Raw genomic sequence first — 15,087 nt, 5'->3', positions numbered from 1 at the left:
CTAACTTCAAACTCCTCCCTCCCTACTCTCTACACAGCTACCCCAGGAGCCTCTGGTGTAGGAAAGGGACCCTGCTGCTTCCGCCTGAAGTCCTGCGGGCCTGGCATTCAAACACTCAGCCCGCCACACGTTCCAGCCCCTCTTGACTCCCCACCAGAGGCTTGAAACAGCAGGGGTCCTCCAGGCAATCTCAAGCCTTTGTACTAGAAAGGCACTCAGCAAAGAATGTCCTATCTCATAACAGTGCATCCAACCCCCTTCAGCCTTCAAAATCCTTCAAACACTGCCCGCCGGAGCACGCCCTAGTCCTGGTGTGACTGGCTGCCATTCCCACGGCGCTCGCTGTGGGCAGGAGGAGGAGCTACACCGGCTCCATCCGTCCAGCTGTGGCGCTGGCTGTTTAACCACATGACAACCGGGAAGTGTGCGGCCTCGATGTCCCCACCTCAGAGACAGAGGCTTCCAGGGGCGAGCACAGTGTTGGGACAAGAGGCAGACCACATCTGGGGCCAAAGCCCAGGTGGCTACTCTGTGCCTGCTGCCTTCCCAGGGCAGGGGGGCAGGGGGAGGTGACCTTTGAGGAAGAAGAGATCAGAGGAGGCTGGGTTTCCTCTCATGAGCCATTGGTTCCATCCCTCAGGCCAGGGCAGACGTCAGAACAAGGACTCAGAGACAACGGTCTGGGGCAGGCTCTCCTGGAGCCTCTCCCTTGAAGACCCGGCACAACTGCGGGCTGTGTTCTGCTGGGGCTGGTCCAAGGCAAGCTGTCCGCAGCTGGGTTTTAGAAGCTGTTCCGCTTCCTATTTCCAGATGTTATGCCTCTTCCGTGCATCAAAACCAGAAGGAAATCCTATCTGGGGAGTAAACAGGCCACAAGCCATGCCCCCTCTTGCTCTCCTGCAAGGCCGGTGCCAGGTTCACCCACAGTGAGGTGGGGCAGCAGCTGAAGAGCAGGCTGCCTCTCGGCTCCCAGCCGGTCCCTTTGTTCCTCTCTGGCCCGAGCCGGGATCGTGGACATCTGAGGCAGAGGGGCAATAACCCCTCACGTGCCGCGTGCCGGGAGATCCATATATCATCTCCCCACCCGGTCTGTGCGCCTACCTGGCCAGCCGTCCGTCTCAGCACCGTTGCCCCCACCCCCATGCCTTTGTTCGGGCTGTGCCCCTCGTGGGACACCTTCCCTTCCAATTCGCTGACAATTCAATTCAGACACTTTTCACGATCTGCAGCTTGGTGTTCGCGGTCTTCCAGCACGGCTGGACGCCTCTCCCATCTGCATACAGCCCACACGTTATGCTGTAGCCACACGGGAGTGATCAGACCCCGAACGTGTCGGGAACTTGAATGCCCCCAGGCCTGCTGGAGCTGTTCCCTTGGAATGGAACGCCTTTCCTTCCTTCACTCACTTGGCAGACATCTGCTCATGGTGCCCAAGCACTACCTCCTTGGAGAAGCCTCTCCCAACCTCCTGCTCCTCCTCGGTCACACCCTGAGCTTGTGCTGAGGTTTTCACTGCACATCCTCTGCCCTTTCTCCATGCCTCCAGGCTAAGGGTTTGGGAGTTCCTTGCGGGCAGAGCTAGCTAGCATCTCACTTATGGGGCAAAGGGTGAGTTAGAAATGTGATCCAATGGTAGTTAAGAACAGGGGTTCTGGGCACTTCCCCGGTGGCGCAGTGGTTAAGAATCCGCCTGCCAATGCAGTGGACACGGGTTCAATCCCTGGTCTGGGAAGCTCCCACATGCCACGGAGCAACTAAGCCCACGAGCCACAACTACTGAGCCTGTGTGCCACAGCTACTAAAGCCTGCGCGCCTAGAGCCCATGCTTCGCAATGAGAAGCCACCGCAATGAGAAGCCTGCGCACCACAATGAAGAGTAGCCCCCGCTCACCAAAACTAGAGAAAAGCCCGTGCGCAGCAACAAAGACCCAACACAGCCAAAAATAAATAAATAAATAATTTATATATTAAAAAAAAAGAATAGGGGTTCTGGAGCCTAGGGGTGCACACGTCTCCCTCGTGTTCATCAAGGTACCCCACATCTGCGCATGTGTGCTGTGCCCATGCCATGCCTGCGTATGTCGGCCCAGCTTGTCCTACCCACCCCTACCCCACTGGAACTTCCCAGAGCTGAGTCCCAGGCTGGGGTATAACAAGCAGCTGGCCAGGGCACCATGATGGGGGACCCGTCCCTCAAGGTAGAACCAGAGGTAGCAGCAGGTGGGGTAGCAACTGCCCCATCAGGACAGGTCTGGGACAAGGATGTTGCAGGTACACATGGCAGAGTAACGCCCCCAGCAGAGCCAGCATCCCAGGCATGCCAGGGCCTTGAGGGGAGATGGGCTCTGCCTGCAGCTGCTTGCCAAGGTCCCCATGATCCTCGCCCTTTAACAACCCCAGAGATGGGCTAACAGAGGCAGAGAGAAGAGGACGGGAATGCTCGTGGGTTCAGCACCTGTGTGCTCACTCTGCTAGGCCTGGTAATGTCCTTAGCGTGATCGAGTATCCTCTCCACAGCCCTCGGGGCAAGTATCTCTCCCACTGTCAGGAGCTGAGGCTCGGGGGAATCAGCACAACAGTTACAGACATGGACCCTGGTGTGGGACGACCAGGGCTTGTGTCTTGGCTGCTCCACTTGTGAGTGATCCAAAGTGAGTCCCTTCAATTCTTTGAGCCTGTTTCCTCATCGTAAAACTGGGTGAGTTCTACCAACCTCAGAGGGTGGCTGTGAGGACTGCACAGTAAGTGCTCACCTTGGTACCAGGTTCTTGCTCAATACCGTCACTGTAGCTACTATTTAGGATCACAGAGCAGGTAAGTAGTGGAGTGGCATTCTGCCTGGGGTGGCAACTCCCGGGCCTGCTGGCCCTCTGCAGAGTTGGAAGGGTGTGTGTGTATGCGTGTGTGTGTGATGTCCCGCTGGGCGTGGTGGGCTCTCAAGTCCCCCCAAAGTCCTGTTTCTACTTCTCACTCCTTAACCCCTCACTCACCTCACTCCCCATCTTCCTCCTCCAGCCTGACATCCAGACTAACCTTCTCAACACACCCTGGGCTCTCCAGCCCGTGGGCTCAGGCATATCAAAGGGGTGTCAGCCTGCTCCTGGGGCCTGGAGCAGGCTGGGGACTGGGGAACAGTCTGGAGGGCCAGGTGCCCCAGCATCTCCTGTGATGGGGAGTTATCTCAGTGCTGTCCTGGCTCCGTCTCCAAGGAACAGGTGCCCTGGACAGGTCTGCTCCCCCACCAAGCCCCTCGTCTGTACCCTGGGGAGCCAGGACCTGGCAGGGCTCACACAGTGGTGGAAGGGCCTGGTCTGGAATCCTAGAGCTGGGGCACCTGAGTTTCTCATGAGTCCTTCTCTGCTGCCTTACAGCGGCAGCTTCACCAGACAGCCCCCAAGACCCCTCCAGTTCTAATGCTTTATGAGTCCATTTTTAAATTGTAAATCTAACCAGGTCACCCCTGCTCAGGACCCTCCAGGGCTCGTTGTGCCTTCTGACATCTGGTCAAACCCTCAGCCTGGCATTCAATGCCCTCCATGGTCTGGTGTGTCAGAGCCTGGGGCGAAGGGTGCAAACTTGGCAAGCAGATGGCTCTGTAATCTTGGCAAGTCAGTGCCCTCTCTGTGGCTCAGTTTCTTTCTCAGTAAAGTGAAGATGCGAGGAAGCAGCTCACAGAGTTGTGGCAGTGGGGCAATGTGCATATCTGCATGTCACGCAGGACGTCAATGCTGTCACTGTTATCGTGGTGGTGGTGGTGGTGGTGTCTTGCCCTGAGGGAGGACACCCCTGTGGGGCAGGTTTTACTGACCCCAGAAGTAAAGAACAGGAGGCCCTGGGTGATGTGTTTGCCATTGATTAGTGTGGCCCTAAGACTCTTTCCATGCCAAGCCCGTGGAGTACCCTTTGGGCACCTCCAAAGAGAGTGAGGCTGCCTTTTGGGATGGGAATGGCTTGAAGGGGCCCCATGCACTGACTGTGTGGGGTCTGGGGGGACAGCAGGGAGAGGTGCCCCACCACGGCTGTGTCATGGGGTACAGATGCTGCCAGAATGGAAACATGGGTCTTATTGGAACAGAAATGGAGTCAACGGGCACATCGGGGCTTTGGGTCTCAGTTTGCTTGAGGGGGGTGGAGGATGGGCCTTAAAGCAATGCTATGGTGACCCAAGGGTGTAATGATGCTTCCGTAGGCTCTGCACCCCACGGGGTACACGCTAGGGTGGGGCCTTCCTGACATTCCTTCCCCAACACTCCAGTCTCCTGAGGTTCTAGGGCAGATTTTGCCCTGGACAGGCCCCTCGTCTCTGTTGTCCATGTCCAGGTGTATAACCTGCAGAGTACACCTACTGGAACACCCCTGCTCCCACTGCAAGGGGGCAAGGAGGTGTAATTGCCCCCACTGTGCCAGAGGGCGCGAAGCCAGGGCTCGGCTGCAGTCAGAACTGCCGTCTCTTCTAGAAAGAAGTGACCCATCCATCTTCAACACAAGGTAGCAATGTCAGACAAACCCTACAGCTCTGAAAGTCACTCGTGTGCCCCAAGTGTGGAGTCTTGGGATCAAAACATCCCCAAACTCACCTGCTCCAGAATGAATCACCACCCCATGGGTTTGAATGAAGGGACCCCCAGAAACTCCCATTTCTTTCTAGATCTCCTTCTCTTCCTCCCCTTCATTCGGCTCAGCAGATGCTTAGCTGCTTCCAGAATATACACCACCCCTCCAAGTCTGCCTATGCCCTCCACTCTGTTTGTCCACAGAAACTGCCCTGTGCAACCATTCACATGGCCCAGCCCACGGTGCAGCACAGGGCTATTCACCTGGGGAACTCTGGTGCCACTTCTGCTGGTTGGACTCCCCGGCCACTGACCTCCCACCTTCCACCTGGATGTTTGAGCCAGAAACCTGTTCCCTCCTCCCTGGCCCCTGCATCCAACCATCTGCTAAGCCAGGGATACGCCACCTCTTAAACATCTTTCACATCCGCCCACGACTCTGGTCCACACCCCAGCACTGCTCACCCAGGTGACTGTACCAGCCATCCTGCCTCCACCCTCCCCTCCCCATTCATTCCCACATGGTATCCAGTATCTAGAACAAAGACGGAAGCCTATAGGTGTGTCTGAGCCCCCTTTCCCTGCCACCCCCGCTCACACCCTGCATGGCTCCCCAGTGCCTCGGCAAGTACAAACCCTCACCCCAGCATTCTGGCTGGTGCGACCTGGCCCTGGTAACAGCTTGGTGATGTCTGCCCCCCCACCCCTACCCCCACCACTGCGTTTCAGCATCAAATTAGCCTGGGTTCAAATCCACTCTTCCGAACTGGATGACCTGGGCAAGTTCATTTCACTTGTCAGAGCTCAGGTGCCTTATCTGTAAATGGGGGCATCCACTTGGGCACACCTGGGCACATGGTGGGTGCGGGCTCTCTGTGAACCACAGGGTATATGCAGCATCCTGTGGCCAGAGCCCTGATGCCAACTGTGTGCACCCAGAGGATTACCCAGGCACCTCTTATTTGGGATGAATTTGCAACACACCAGTTCACATAACCAAACACAACAGATTTATCTGGCCAGAAGCAAAGGCTCACATGCCATGGGCAACAGAGAGGGTCGCTACTGTGGGTAAGGTGTACACGGAGAGGGGAGAAGGAAGAGAAGAGATATCTGACAGTCTAGAAAAATGTGAGTGAGTGCTAGGTTTTTCTTATTTACTTAGAAGGCATAAACATTAAAATATGTACTAAGATGAAACTGGGGTGAATTCAGAATGACCTTAGTGACTGGGTGACACCCTCTCAGTCACCTATCAGGAGCCGGGAGCCATATGTGTTTTGTGTGGTACTTCATTTAATTGTGACAACATGCTCTTCTGGTGAGGCTCCCTTCTAGCGCCACTCCGCAGATGAGGAAACTGAGGCTCAGAAAAGTGACATCACTGGCCCTAGGTGATGTCACACAGCCAGTAAGTGGCAGAGCTGGGACTGGATCTCAGGTCTGGCTGATGTGCAAGTCTGTATATATGTGTCCCTAACTGCTCCGGCTACCGCCTCAGGGACCCCTACAGAAAGCACCAAAAACAGGCTGGTACTCGGGAACTATGACCATGATTTCCAACTGGGCTCACATCCTGGGTTCCTTTCCCAGGCAAAATCAGGCCCAGCCCTGGATGCAGAGCTGATGCTGGGCAAAGGGGACACCCTCCTTCCTCCCGGTGCCTCCGAGAGGAGATGCCACCACACAAAAAGGAAAGCCGGGGCAACACAGCAGAGAAGAGCGAGCCCGGCTGAGGCACAGAGTCTTGAAAGGCCCAGTTCCCACATGTGGGGCGTGTTACAAAAGAAGATTCAAATAACGGGGGGAAATACCCCGGGAACCATGAAGCCCTAGACCATCTGGAGTTTTATAGTAACAGGCAGGGGAAAATCAGAACCTAATTGAAAAAAGTCCACTGCAATCCGTTACCGCTGCATGCAGCTCACAGAACCAAGGGCAGGAGATGAAAGCCTGAGAGGAGCCGTCCCGGGAGCTGGGGAGGGGGCACCCTCTTCCCTTCCAGACCAAGCCCAAGGACCCTTCAAACTCTGGCTGGGGGAAGGAGAGGGCACTGGGTCTGGCAACAGAATCTGCAGGGCTGGGCTCACCCCACTCAGCGAGCTGCCGTCTCTGAGCCTTTCTCGCACCTGTGAAAGGGCGGAGCGAGTTCATTCAGGGCAGCCCCGGCATGGAGCCAGCTGGTGCCGGGCACGCCTGTTCTCTCCCTCTGGGCCTTGGGGGATGATCAAGGGCCCTGTGTCACATGTGAAGTGTGGGACATTGTGCCATAGGCCGAAGGCCACGAGGTCTCGCAGACAGAAGTTTGTGCCGGGGACTCACCACCGACCGCCACGAGCTTGGGCAAGTCATGTCCCACCTCTGCCCTCATTTTTCTCCTCTCTAAAATGGGGCCACCACAAACGGCTGCTAAAAGTAAATAAAAGGACATGCCCAGCACGGGACCTGGCACACAGCGGTCCCTGAGGAATGTCAAGTTTCCTCCCTGTGGCTGACATGGGCCAAGGAGGAGGGAGGCCCTTTTCTCATGCTCTGGCTAAGGATCTGGACACAAAGGGCAAGGAGGAGGTTTGGGGGAACAGGGCACACGGGTGGGGGCAGGAGAGGAAATGCCTCCAGTTTTGGCCTTTGCCAATGACTTGCTTCTAAACAAACACATTTCTGGTTTAAGGGTAAAATATATTGGGTTTCAGCAGTCTGGCAGGCCATTCGGGGATCAACTTTTCATTTTCGTACAAACTTTTAACCTACTTTACAACAGTGATTTGGATGGGAGAGCTGCACGGTGCCAGATCCTTCTCCAAGATGTCAAATAACTCTGTTTGGCCAGCTTGAAAGGCCAGCCAGCCGGGAGCTGAGGTCCATGCCTCACCCTGCACCCCGGGAGAGGGATGCTGCTCTGCAGTTACTGTCCTCTGAACCTCATGGGTTTTCCACGAGGGTCTTCTCAGGGCCTTGTGCTTTGAGGGTCCTCAGAGGTAGGTGGAGGCAATAAGGGGAGGGACGAAAGTGGAGAGTCCCGGGAGGTGAGGCTGGATGGCACTGGCCTGGACTGTGCCCTGTGAAGGCTGTGAGGGTCTGGTCCAGCCTCGGGTACCTAGTGCCGTCTGAGTGAATGAATGAACGGGCAGATGGGGGCAGGAGGGAGACCATGACTGTAACAGCAGCTATCACATTTACTAGGTGGGGGACTGGGCCAAACTCTCCCTAAACACGTCTCCTTAGTCCCATTAACGACAGGTCCCCTTGTTACAGAGGTGGAAACTGAGGCCCAGAGAGTTTATGTGAGAGAGACCCTGAGCTCATGAGGGACGGAGCCTGGGTTTGCCTCCAGTGTCCTTCTGTGCCTGGGCCCACTCTTGTCCTAGGCAGCCAGGACCGAGGGGCACCGTGAGATCCAAGGCGAGCATCACTCAGCTCTCTAGGCCTTCATGACCACCTAGAGAAGCTGGAGGCACACAAAAGGCAGAGGGAGACTGGGCTAGGGGGCCACAGGCCTCCTTTCCAGAGCCGGTCAGAATGGGCCTGCCCTTGGGAGGAGATTTCTCAAGCTAGCGAGGTGTGGGCTGGAGATTCCCCATCTCTTCCTCACCAGGACTGCGCTGGAGGCTCTGCGCTGGGCCCTTTTCCAGCAGAAAGCCCCTTTCTGGGCAAGAAACAGGTTCCTGTTCCCAGCCAGAGAGAGACAAGAGGGCTAGGCCACCTTTCCAGGGTACGCAGAGCTCCCCAGAGTAGGAGGTACACGGGGAGGTTCAGTCTGCTCACCCAGTAGACAGGTGGGATCCAGGGGGCTCCCTGTGCTGGCACATGGCTTGAGGTGTGGAGAGAGGCTCAGCTAGGGGCCGGGGCTCAGAGACTGCGCGGAATGGCTGACACCCCCCCACACACACATAGCAAGCCACCAGCCGCAGACCCAGAAATGCAGACACACACACACTCTGACACCTCTTCTGCCAACCAAGCCACACGTCAAAGACACAGAACCCCAGGACACCAACACACAGTGCGTGCACACACACACACACACACATCATGACTCATGCCACACACACACACACACACACACACACACTCATACATATACCCAAGGACACCCAAGCCCAGACCCCACCACAGGCACAAACATACAAACTCCGCAGACTCTAGATGCACTGACACACAGCCCCATGTACAGCACAGCAGAAACTGCCTCACGTATCAGAACACAGATGGCCTCATGGTGCTCTGTGTGTGCACAGAGAGAGACACCCAGAGACAAAATCCAGCAAAGGCTTCCTCCAAGAGGCCAGTGGATAAAGACAAGTCCTCAAACCAACATCTCCACACCCAACACAGCCAGACCCATGGACAATCACACTCCCACGTGCCTCTCCATGGCTCCAGGCTGCCCAGGAGAGGAGGCTGCAGGTGGGAAGAGCCAGCTGAGCCCACTGTACCTCCTGATTTTCCCACAGCAGCTGGACTGGCTTGGCTTTGGGGAGGGAACATGTGGCCATAGAGAACTCCAAGACAGGGCCGCAGGCCACCCTTTGGTCCCACTGACCTCTAGCCCAGTGCCCACTCCCCCTTCCTAAGCTCCAGCCGCAGGCCTTTGCCCATGCAGTGTCCTCCGCCTGTCCGGTCCTCCCTGCCCTTCTGGGCTTGGCTCAAGCCTCAGCCCTCCCCTCCTCCTGTGCCAGGCCTTCCCTAATCGTCCCTGTTCCCACCCTGCCCTGAGCGCCTGGACACCACCCTGATGCACTGAGGCCAGGACGGCCTGTCTCTCACTGCTCGTCCTCTCTGCAGACGCCGCATACCCCTTGGGCCTTGCCAGATGCTGCCCGGCCTCTAGAGCTCACCCACAAGAGGGGAGGCAGGCACAGGTGGGAAAGCGACACGGCAGCCCATTCCATCTCCACAGCCAACTAAGAAGCAGAAGTACCTGGCCCATTTGCTGAGGAGACACCTTTCCAGGGGCGTCAACATCTGATCCTAAGAGCTGGGGGTAAGGCAGGTGAGCGCTGCTCCAGGAGGAGGAGGGGAGGGACTGTAATGAATGAAAGGGTTCTCTCCAGCCTCAACCCTCCTCCAAATAAGCCTTGCCCACAGCCTGGGTCTCAGGTCCAATTCCTCCTCTTCCTGGCCCCTGTGAACCTCAGTGTGCTCCCTGCAAAGGGGGAGACACTCCTGGCCTCAGGAGCCTATTATGGACATCAGGGTGTGGCCCCGGTACTGGGCACAGGACAAGTTCTCAGTCCTCTTTTGGGCTCCTCTCCCGAATTCCAAGAAGAAACAACAGAGGATGGGTCCATGATGTGAAAAACATTAGGGTCTGAAGACCTGATTCCAGCCCTGGCTCTGTCACAGGTTACTGTGTGACCTTAAACCAGTCACCTGCCTTCCTTGGGCTTAATTACCCGGGGCCGCCTGCCCGGGATTGGCGAGTGCACAGGTGGCGGCTGCATGAATTAAGCCCTGTACAACCCGCAGCACCCTGGGGCTGCCCGGGGAGAAAGGAGATCCAAGACATTCCACCCATCACCTGAAAGGAAACCTCATGTCGGGTCAGTGCGAATCATGACAAATGTACACGTGCAAAGTTCCCTTCTGAGGTCATGGGTGGGAGCAACCTGCCCCATGTGCACCTGGGGCTCAGTTCCCACCAGGAATGTCCCGTGAGGCTCTGGGCCCCTTGGGAGGGGGCAGGGGCACGGCTGGGCCAGACCGCTGGTGTGTGTAGCTCTGGGGTAGCAGGGGCCTGTGGACGTCGTAGTGAGGGTGTGGGGAGCCACAGAGGGCGGTGCTCAGTCAGGGGGAGCCCTACTGGAGAGGACATAAGTGACCCATTCCCAGGTGCTCAGGAACAGAGTCGGGTGACTGCATGCTCACCAGGGCTGCTTGGAGGGTGCAGGATGGTTCGTAAGTTACCTTCAGGGATATCCAATGGCTCTAAATTGGGTTGGATCTGACACCTGGGGCCCAGCGGGATAAACAGGCCAGGCTGACCTACCTCAGCATTGTCACCACTCTCCCACCCGCCACAGGTCCTCTGGGAGGCCCTGTGATGGCAACTTAGGGCCATACACTGAACAGGGTCACGTGGCTCCACATTGCTCGCTGCTGCCACTGACTGAACCCAGTGCCTGGACTCACTAATAATGGTGGATGGAAGGAACGAGGACAGCCCAGCTTTCAAACTCGAGCTAATGAAGGAAGGTCAGTTGCCATTAGGAACCAAGCACACAAACAACAACAACAACAACACAAATGAAATCCAACCTACGGAAGGACGAGAAGACAGGAAGAGACAGGGCAGACCTTTCCAGCGACCAAGTGCCTCAGTCTGCAGGACATCTCTCTTCCCTGGTCTAACTAGTATCACGGCAACCCCGCCAGGGGCAGGACTGAGGCTCACAGGCTCACTCTGGGGCTTCTCGGCGGTTGGGAGCCACTGCTCATGCCTCCCAACCCCCAACTGGCCCACTGTGCAAGAGACATCCAGCTGTGAGCTGTGCACCTGGCTGGTTCAGCCACAGAGGACTCCCCTGGGCCAGGTGTCCTGGGAACGTCCCTTTCCCTGCTAGGCCTCAGTTCTCATCTGTCAAATGGGTATGTAGTAATAGCATTGTGCCTCCACCCAAGTGCTTCTGGAGGAGATAAGTTGGCAGAAAGCAGAGCAGACAGGAGTGAACTCCTGGCTTTTGGGTTTCAAAATCTCAGGTCTCGGGGCCGAATGGAAAGAACTCTGGAGACAGAGATGAGTCACGCACGGTAAATATTTCAAATGATTTTCTGCCATAAACCCATCTGAGAGTGCCCAGCACAGGCCTGGCACACAGTGGGCTTGTGTGAGAATATCTGTTAATGAATGAAAGAAGCAAGCAACAAACATACGAACCTCGAGGGAAGTGTGGAGCAGGGCAGGGAGACTCCAAATTAGTGGAGTCCAGGAGAAGCCTAGGCGGGAGGAAGAGCAAAGCTTCCTGTGTTCCCACCCCTGGAAAATGTCTGGCTGGGAAAGGGACGCTGGAGGGAAAGCAAGACACGGGGAGACGGCAGGGCTCCCTCAAAGTGGGGAGGCTCAGAGCTCTGCCCTTTCACCCTGGGGCCAGGCTCTGGTGTGCTGATAGCACCCCCAGTTAGGCTTGTGGGACCTGAATGAAGCAGGGCTCCTTCCAGGCGGGGCCGAGGCCCCCTGTGGGCAGGACTCTGGATCTCTCAGGAGGTCCCACACCCAGATGTTGAGTCCAAGCTGGCCCCAGGGCAGCCTTTCAGATGGATGGGAGACTGGTGGGCTCTGGCCAAAGACGAGGTGGGATGCTGGACGGCTCAGAAGATGCCAGCGTGAGAAATGACTCTGAGTACCCCTTGGTTCAGTGCAAGCACCACCCCACCACCCACAGAACTGGCGCAGGGGGTTGTGAACTGCCTGAGATTTGCTACTCAGCTACGGAGACTCAGAACAGGATGGGAGTTCAAGGAAGACTTTCAAGTTACACTCTCTCACACTCATGTCTGTGGACTTCAGGTTCAGACCTGACATAAATAAAATAGAGACCACTGTCCGCCCTGTCACGAGGATGTGGAAAAGGCAGAAGGGAGGAAAACTGCTGCTGAGGCGTGCACCTCTGAGTCGGCCTGTGTGGCCCCTTTTCTGTGCACTGCCGTCTGTGCTCTTCGGGGCACCCTGGACAGAAGGTGCCCTATCACCCTCTTTCCCAGAGAGCCTGTGCTCAGGGCGCCCAGGTTAAGAGCAGCAGCCAGACTGAACCCAAGGCTGTCGGATACCAAAGCCCTGTCCCTGTTCTCACATCTCATTCAACAAAAAGCAGACGGGTCTGCAGATTTAGGAAACATTAGGCCACGGGCAAGAAATGACTAGAAACAAAGAATGAAATGTTTCACGTCACCAGAAAATAACAATACTAGCGATAATAGCCACCACACTGTTTTTCAGATCCCCTGAGAGTGTTTATTTCCCTTAAAACACAGATTCTCCAGATGTTCAGTCCAACACAGGTTGGAAAGCGCTGGAAGGGTCTGGGAGAGGCATCCCACCCCTCACCTGCGCCTGGTGCCTCAGGGGTCTGAAAAGGAAGCATGCCTTCTGCTGGGCCAGGCAAGCTGTCCGACTCTCCTTCCGTCCTTCGAGCAAGGGAGAATCACCCTGTGGTCACCACACAAAAGAACGACCAAGTAAACTGAAAAAAATTACAACCATATGATAAAGCAGGAAGGGGTCCTTAAGGAGGAACACGCTGCGAGGCACTTCTCTGAGAACCGAGAGGGTGGCAGGAGGGGCGTCCTGGGGAGCAGGGCCCCGCCCAGATGGCTGGCTGCACAGCCTGACTCAGGGGGACACCTGGAACTCATTAGCATTATGTCAGGAATAATGTAAAATTAAAACATTTAGCTTTGGATTCTGAAATTAAGGAGGACAAAAAGAGAAGGATGCCATTGTGCTGAGCCACTCAGCTATGACTTGGGCACCAATAATTTACAGAAAAAAAAAAATCACTGCCTTACACTGGGGCCCAGCCGGGGCGCCCTGCTAGCGGGGGCTGAGGACAGAGAGCGGAGTCGCCAGCTCTGTCCTGGGGGAATCAAGTTGGGAGCCTGGGTGGGGCCCAGGTGAGGTCTTCCGACCACTCACACCCTCTGGCAGTGCCAGTTATATGCCAATCCTGCCACTCTCCTCACTGTCTCCACCCTGGCCACTGCCCCCAAATCCATCATCTGTCCTGCAGCCAGAGAGATTCCTAAATGGCAACCTGCCCCCAACATTGCTCAGACCCATTGACGGTTCCCTACTGCCTTCAGGATACAAGCCCAGGCCCTCAGCCTGGCATTTCCAGCTTCCCACCATCTGAACCTGCAGGCCTTCCAGCGGTGGTTGGCTCCCCAGGCTCCGTCCTCCCTCTCTGGTCTCCACTTACACTGACTACTTGGGCTCTTGGAACTTTAAACCTCTGTGCTCCTGCATATGCTGTTCCCTCAGCCTGGAATTCCCTCAGACACCAGGGCTCAGCGCCAATGGTGGCTCCTCTGCAGGGGCTCTGGGCTCTGGGGGCAGGTCCTGGGCCAGACTCCTCTCTGGGTCCTCCTAGGCTCAGGGGTAACAGCAAGGTGGCTGGGCTGGGCTGCGTGGGGACCTGAGACTCACACAATGTCAGGACTGGCTGGCCCTCGGAGGCCCCTGTGTTATAGGTGGGGACACCATGACAGCCCAGAGAGGGCATGGCTGCCCCTGCCCCCAGCTTTGGACCCCTGGATGCTCTGAAGTCATCCAGGCTGAAGTTCAAATCCCAAATCCCTTCCACTCTATGAGCGGCACAAATCACCTAATCTCTCTGGGGTTCAGCATCTTTGTTGGCATTGCAAGGATGGAAATGATGGTATAGTGTTACCCACTCCCAGGGCTGTGGAGAATCGGCACCAAGCTCTGCTCTATCACCACCGGTCACCACCAGTGACCCCCTGTGAAGATAGAGAAACCGAGGTCCAAGGCTACAGAGGACAGGGAATCAATGACAGGATGGAGACGAAGGCTCCCTGCTCTGGAAAGGTAGTCTGGGCAGAGTTCACAAAGCCTGACTTGTCCAGTGGCACAAGAGAGCAGACAAGTCATCCATTCATTTCCTCACTCATTCATTCACTCAGCTAAGTGCACATGGCTAGGTGTCCAAAATACACTGCACTGAAGAAAGCAAATTACCAAACAACATATCTAGTATGATTCTATTCCTGTAAAGAGTATAATTATCACATACACAGAGAAGTCTGGAGAAATACTCCAAAATGTTAAACAGTGGTTATTTCTGAGTACTATAGTTAGAGGTAACTTTTCCTTTTTTCTTTATACTTTACTGTCTACTTTCTACCTCTTGATACATTATACTTTTGCTTTATACTTTATACTACTGTTTTGTTGAAGTTTAAAAAAAAATTCACAGTGACCAGTGTGATACTTTCATAGATAGATCTAGTTGCAGAAGAACTAGACTTCCTTCTTAATTCTGCACGTGGCTTTGGGTGAGTTGTCCTGCATAACGGGGCCTGCACAACCCACCCTCGATGTGGAGCCTGAAAGATCTGAGTCAGGTCTGGATCCGACACTTGCCCCTGTCCTATGTGATGTGGGCGAAGGACTTCCCTCTGATCTCAGTTTCCACACAAATACATGGGAACAACATGATGACCTCCAGAGGGGATCTGAGAATCAAGGAAGACATGGATGGTGACCAACTTTCATGGATGGTGACACAGCCCATGACGATGACAGCTGCGTGCCTGCATCAGGGAACCCAGGCCCACCCCATGGGATGCACTGAGGGATGCCTCCTCACAGAGTGACATCGCCAAGCTGTTTCACATGTGGTGACCAGTGATGACTGAGGAGTCTCAGGAGACAGAGCGGCCAGCTTAAGTAAACAGTGGACACAAACAAGCTCACTCCTAGGGCAGAGGACACACAGGCAGGTCCAAGCCACAAGACTGCATGGGGGTGGGCAAGGCTGCATTTCACGCCACAGCAGCAGCCATGAGCCACAGAGCG

General features: G+C 55.7%; 1 protein-coding gene across 4 annotated transcripts in view; it reads right to left on the bottom strand.

The window, feature by feature from the left end:
• The window catches only part of GLIS1 (GLIS family zinc finger 1), a 228,342-nt gene that overhangs the window by 23,998 nt on the left and 189,257 nt on the right, over positions 1-15,087 (bottom strand). The gene's annotated exons all lie outside the window — the stretch shown is intronic.

This window comes from Mesoplodon bidens (assembly GCF_964165515.1).
Source record: "Mesoplodon bidens genome assembly, chromosome: 2".
In the NCBI taxonomy this organism is placed as follows: domain Eukaryota; kingdom Metazoa; phylum Chordata; class Mammalia; order Artiodactyla; family Ziphiidae; genus Mesoplodon; species Mesoplodon bidens.
The sequence above is the reverse complement of the archived record's forward strand: the minus strand, read 5'-3'. Positions and strand labels throughout refer to the sequence as shown.